Source organism: Procambarus clarkii, chromosome 22 (assembly GCF_040958095.1).
Source record: "Procambarus clarkii isolate CNS0578487 chromosome 22, FALCON_Pclarkii_2.0, whole genome shotgun sequence".
Lineage (NCBI taxonomy): Eukaryota > Metazoa > Arthropoda > Malacostraca > Decapoda > Cambaridae > Procambarus > Procambarus clarkii.
The window spans coordinates 41,845,242-41,851,490 of record NC_091171.1 but is presented as its reverse complement, the minus strand read 5'-3'; the positions used below and the strand labels follow the sequence as shown (position 1 = coordinate 41,851,490).

General features: G+C 47.5%; 1 protein-coding gene across 4 annotated transcripts in view; it reads left to right on the top strand.

Annotated features, from left to right (window-relative positions):
- The window catches only part of lsn (vacuolar-sorting protein SNF8), an 81,679-nt gene that overhangs the window by 42,676 nt on the left and 32,754 nt on the right, over positions 1-6,249 (top strand). The gene's annotated exons all lie outside the window — the stretch shown is intronic.

Below are 6,249 nucleotides of genomic sequence, written 5' to 3'. Positions count from 1 at the left end.
GCTCCCGTATGTAAGGACCTCAACCCGAGACTCCTGCCTCTCTAAATGGCTGACAGTCCTACCACCAAGCTCCGTTCACTACACAATACAATTATTTTCTCCTACTCATCATTCATTTAAAAACATAATTATAATCTAGCCTAAATTGCAACACCTAAACTCTATAGTATACACGAACATCGTTAATTATATTAAACAAAAGTATGCCAGACAATCTGGTTATAATGGATACTCTTGGCCTCGAAAATGGTTGAAATAAGAGCGAAAGGTTTTGACTGGCGACACTTTGCTATGGCGCGGGATGACTCACCGGGGCGGAGGTTCCTGGAATTTCCTGTGTCTCACTGCCGCGTTTTCTGTTGGCGGGAGGAAGGTGTGACGTCACGGGGGGCAGGTAGGCGGGAGGAGGGACGGTGGTATTTGTTGCTTTATGGGTCACTTGCTGTTGCTGGGAGACACCTGCTTCATTAGACTGTTGTGGTTGCGTCATTCCCGCACACACAGTTCTCCTTAGTCTTTCTCTTCACGCTGCTTAACCGTTAGTGATGGTATTGTCAAGACATTGAAATTTTTATATTTATATATTTACAAATATACATTATACAAACGGTATAATTATACACGCTGGCTAACAACGCCATGGGCGTTATTTTAAGGAGAAATTGAACAACCTTGAGAGGATGGAACGGAGAATACTCGATTAGGAGGCTGACAACGCAGGCCCACAAACGAATATGTGGGCCTGCGGGCCGCTCCAAGCAACAGCCTGGTGGACCAAACTCTCACAAGTCAAGCCTGGCCTCGGGCCGGGCTTGGGGAGTAGAAGAACTCCCAGAACCCCATCAACCAGGTAACAATGCTATACGAAGAGGGGTAGAAATAGCCTAAGCTACTCTATCCCTTTGAGATGTATTTCTTTCTTGTCTCAAACAACGGGAGCCGGTCGGCCGAGCGGACAGCACGCTGGACTTGTGATCCTGTGGTCCTGGGTTCGATCCCAGGCGCCGGCGAGAAACAATGGACAGAGTTTCTTTCACCCTATGCCCCTGTTACCTAGCAGTAAAATAGGTACCTGGGTGTTAGTCAGCTGTCACGGGCTGCTTCCTGGGGGTGGAGGCCTGGTCGAGGACCTGACCGCGGGGACACTAAAAAAAAAAAACGAAATCATCTCAAGATAACCTTAAGATAACAAACTTGAATGTTATACGTGGTCACAGGGCCCCTGACCTTCCCCAGGGTCCGGGGTCCCTCCCAGGACTGAGGGGACCTCAGGGGACCTCACGGGACCTCACGGGACCTCACGGGACCTCACGGGAACATACCTCCTACCGCACACAATCCACCGTTCGCGACTGACGGATTATGATGAGCTTCAGAAATCCAACTCCAGGCAGGTGGTAGTGGGGGGCGGCAACGCTGGCAGTCAGCCTGGGGGATACGCCAGGCAACCCAGATGGTCGTCTTCCCTGCGGTGGATGGTCAGTGTTGGCAGGTGTGTGCCGTACGAGGGAGGAGAGCCAGGTGTGTGTAGGGAGGGGCGACCTCCCTCGTGGGTGGAGGGCGGTAGGGCCAGTGGGTGGTCTCTTACGAGCTGTAGTAAATGGTGAATGGTGTGTACTCACCTAATTGTGCTTGCGGGGGTTGAGCTCTGGCTCTTTGGTCCCGCCTCTCAATCGTCACTCAACAGGTGTACAGGTTCCTGAGCCTACTGGGCTCTATCATATCTACACTTGAAACTGTGTATGGAGTCAGCCTCCACCACATCACTGCCTAACGCATTCCATTTGTCAACCACTCTGACACTAAAAAAGTTCTTTCTAATATCTCTGTGGCTCATTTGGGCACTCAGTTTCCATCCGTGTCCCCGTGTGCGTGTGCCTCTTGTGTTAAATAGCCTGTCTTTATCTACCCTGTCGATTCCCCTGAGAATCTTGAATGTGGTGATCATGTCCCCCCTATCTCTTGTCTTCCAACGAAGTGAGGTTTAATTCCCGTAGTCTCTCCTCGTAGCTCATACCTCTTTGCTCGGGTACTAGTCTGGTGGCAAATCTTTGAACCTTTTCCAGTTTAGTCTTATGCTTGACCAGATATGGACTCCATGCTGGGGCTGCATACTCCAGGATTTGTCTGACATATGTGGTATACAATGTTCTGAAAGATTCCTTACACAAGTTTCTAAAGGCCGTTCTTATGTTGGCCAACCTGGCATATGCCGCTGATGTTAGCCTCTTGATATGGGCTTCAGGGGACAGGTCTGGCGTGATATCAACCCCCAGGTCTTTCTGTGTGTGTGTGTCTGTGTGCTTGCGGGGGTTGAGCTTTAGCCTACTGGGCTCTATCATATCTACACTTGAAGCTGTGTATGGAGTCAGCCTCCACCACATCACTGCCTAATGCATTCCATTTGTCAACCACTCTGACACTAAAAAAGTTCTTTCTGTGTGTGTGTGTGTGTGTGTGTGTGTGTAAGACAGTGAAGGAGTGTAGTGGTGGTGGTGGTGGAGGTTTGCTACGCCACACCAACCCGTCCTCTTAAAAAGAACGTCACTTTTGGCTCGTATGCGCACTATGGCCAAATTTGGACGTAATTTGAAATGAAATCCACTCACAAAAGTGACGTTCTGTTCCGTTTTCTATTTGAGTCGTCCGGCGTACGCGCAGAGGTTATAAGAGGGCACTTTAAATTAACGTTTTTCATAACGTTTTGAAACTTTATGAGAATTTCCTGCCCACCTAACCTATCAGAGGACCCTTAACTTACTGTTGTTGAAAAAAAAATCCCAAATTTATTTTCATATTTTTTTTCAATTTCAAATTACGTCCAAATTCGGCCATACGGGCAAACGGCCAAAAGCGACGTTCTTTTTAAGAGGACAGGTTGGCCACACAGGGAGCGCTCTACCACCCTCCAGCTGGAACTGGACGTCGTAGACATGAGGGCTTCGTAATGCTTGCTCTTAAGTCACCTCAGTGGACATCTTGTCCCGCCCACATCCAGTATAGCAATTGATGACTTATTTACATAAAGCGTAAAAAGCACTGTTTATCTGTTCATAAATACATTGGAGTAGTTCACACTTGCAGCAGTTTTCTAAACATTAAATAATAATAATGATTGACAAGATAATCACTTATAAAACTATTAATTAACTTTTTTTAATTAATTAACACAGATCACATTTTGGTCAAACCTCCCAGAGTGCCGTGAATGCTCACCTCGTTCTCTCGATTCGCCACTCCGTAAAAAAATTCAACCTTTTTAGCCCGTCCAGAGCCGTAGGGACCCATTAATTAAGCAGCCAGCGTAACCTATAGCGAGTCCGATGCATAGAAAACGCAAATATTTGTGAGAGCCATTACCGTTTTTTTTAATGGGTTGTTTTTTTATGGGTAACTAAGGTTTCTTAAGCAACCTTAATTACGATAATGTAAAAAAAAAAAAGCGACGTAACTGGTGAAATGGAAGATGACCTTCGCAAGTACCCCCCCCCCCACGCAAGACACTCCCCCCCCCCCCACGCAAGACACTTCCCCCCCCCACGCAAGACACTCCCCCCCCCCACGCAAGACACTCCCCCCCCCCACGCAAGACACTCCCCCCCCCCACGCAAGACACTCCCCCCCCCCCACGCAAGACACTCCCCCCCCACGCAAGACACTCCCCCCCCCCCCACGCAAGACACTCCCCCCCCCCCACGCAAGACACTCCCCCCCCCCACGCAAGACACTCCCCCCCCCTCCACGCAAGACACTCCCCCCCCTCCACGCAAGACACTCCCCCCCCCACGCAAGACACTCCCCCCCCCCACGCAAGACACTCCCCCCCCCCCCCACAACCCTCCTGACACCCCCTCCTCTTCCCCCCCAACCCCTCCCCCCTAGAACCTCCCCCCTGGGTATCAACACTGGCGGCCCGGACTGACCCAACACCTTCATGGTCATTGGTGAGGCTTAATTTAAGCCAGCCAAGAGGTGGCACGGGCATGAATAGCCCGTAAACCCTCACGGGCCGCCCTCCCATATTAGCTCCATCCTGGCTGGATCACCCCCACACCTCCCCCCCTCCTTCCCCACTCCTCCAATGCATGGGTTAGCACCATAGAAAAATTAATGAACGATCATATCCCCCCCGTGTCCCTGAGCCCATTATATGCCTCAATAACCCTTAACACTACTACCCACAAGATGGATATGGGGTGCATAATAAATGAACTAAACTAACTTCCCCGTAGCTCACCATATAACTCCCCCGTCCCCCCCCCCAGCCACTGAGGCACTCACAACACTGGCAAACCAGATATAACAATCTTCTACAACTCATAACGCCCAATGGTTTTATTATTATTATTTTCTACCACAGACGTGGCCAGACATTTACAATGCTAAGCGACATATATACATTTTCTTCTGTCCTCCGTGGACAGGGTGAGAGATCTTTTAAACATATAGTTCAGGGATTTATTGAACAATCAACCACAGAAGGTGATTGTAGTGCTTTTAAAATGCTAATCTAACCTACATACGTAAATACACAGATTTACGTCTGCCTTACATAAACAGTGTTCGAGGTTTGTTTTTACATAGTGTCATTAATGTGCGTTTACAAAGGTTAAATGCAATTCTGACCAGCTTCCACATATGGGTGGACAGACGAGCCCAAAAGAGTACAAGATGAGCTGCAAGATCTATGCAAAACACAGTACACCAACAAATGAGATGACCTAACAATCCAAAATCAAGTCGACTACAGAAACCCAGGATAGTTCAGGAAAAAAGTAAAAACCCTGATGGGAAACTCAGCCGAGGAAACACCTTACATCATAGACGCATCAGGAAATAAACTCTATGAGGAGAGAGAACAAGAACAGGAATTCAGGAAATTCTGGGAAAAAATATTCAGGATAAACCCGGAAAAAAATTTAAACTTTTGCCCCATTGATGAAAGGGAAATTACAACTAGGGGGGTAGAAATAGTCTAAGCTACTCTATCCCTTTCAGATGTATTTATTGCTTGTCTCAATAAACATACTTGAACTTGAATTACAACTCGAGTCGTTAACAGAGCTGCAATACTACTTAATCCGACGCAAACAATAGACCTTAACAACATTCGCAATGACTGCCACCTTATGAAACACATAACCATTGCAGAGGTCCAAAAACAATTACAGATCTCAAGAACAAGGCGCCGGGCAACAGCAGGATTAATAAAATGGTATTCGCGAGCGCTTTGTCCAGGGTTCGTACCCTGGCCGGGGAGGATTTACTTGGCGCCAATCCTCAACTGTAGCCTCTGTTTAACCCAGCAGTGAAATGGGTACCTGGTTGTTAAACAATTTGGCGGGTCGTATTCCAGGAAAAAATTAGGATTAAGGACTTGCCCGAAACGCTATGCGTGCTAGTGGCTGTACAAGAATTGCATACAAAAAACAACCAGTGACTGCACTCCATCAATACACACGTAGAGTAAATGCAGCTCTTGCATCTTGACTATTCCCCATCCTACTTCAAAAATGCCACGATCTGAGTAATCCCCATGACAGGAAAATCCCGAACCCAAACCGAAAATTACCGACCAGTTTTCCTCCTCGAAGTACCAGGTAAAATATTCGAAAACATAATTAATCAGAGACTTATGAAGTAAGGAAGATAAGTACGACACAGGCAGCATGGGTTTAGAAACTGCAGAGGGGCCCATACAGCTATAGCCCTGATCTACCAGCATATAGCCAACGCAGTGTCGAATCAGTGTAATATAGTGCTTAGAGACGTTTCGAAAGCCTTTGACAAAGTTTAGCACACAGGCCTAAACTATAAGTTATCTGAGCTAGGACTCCCACAGGGATTTACTGCTACTCTCTGAAGCTATATAGGCAACAGGACAGCTTGGCTCAATATCGGCAGCTACTAGGGTGACTTAATAGAACTGAAAAGTGGAGTACCACAAGGAAGCTGCCTCTCCCCCACTCTATTCAACATATATACAGCTGACCTACCCCAACCCCAACATGGAGAATACATCACATACGCTGACGATGTCACCCAAATAATATGCCACCCAGGACCATCAAAGATAGGTGTAGAGAGCAGGAGACCAGACACAAGTTATCATCTGGGAGATGAAATACTTCAAGATTCAGAGAGAAAGAAAGACCTGTGGGTTGATATCACGCCAGACCTGTCCCCTGAAGCCCATATCAAAAGGATAACAAGAGCGGCATATGCCAGGTTTACCAACATAAGAACGGC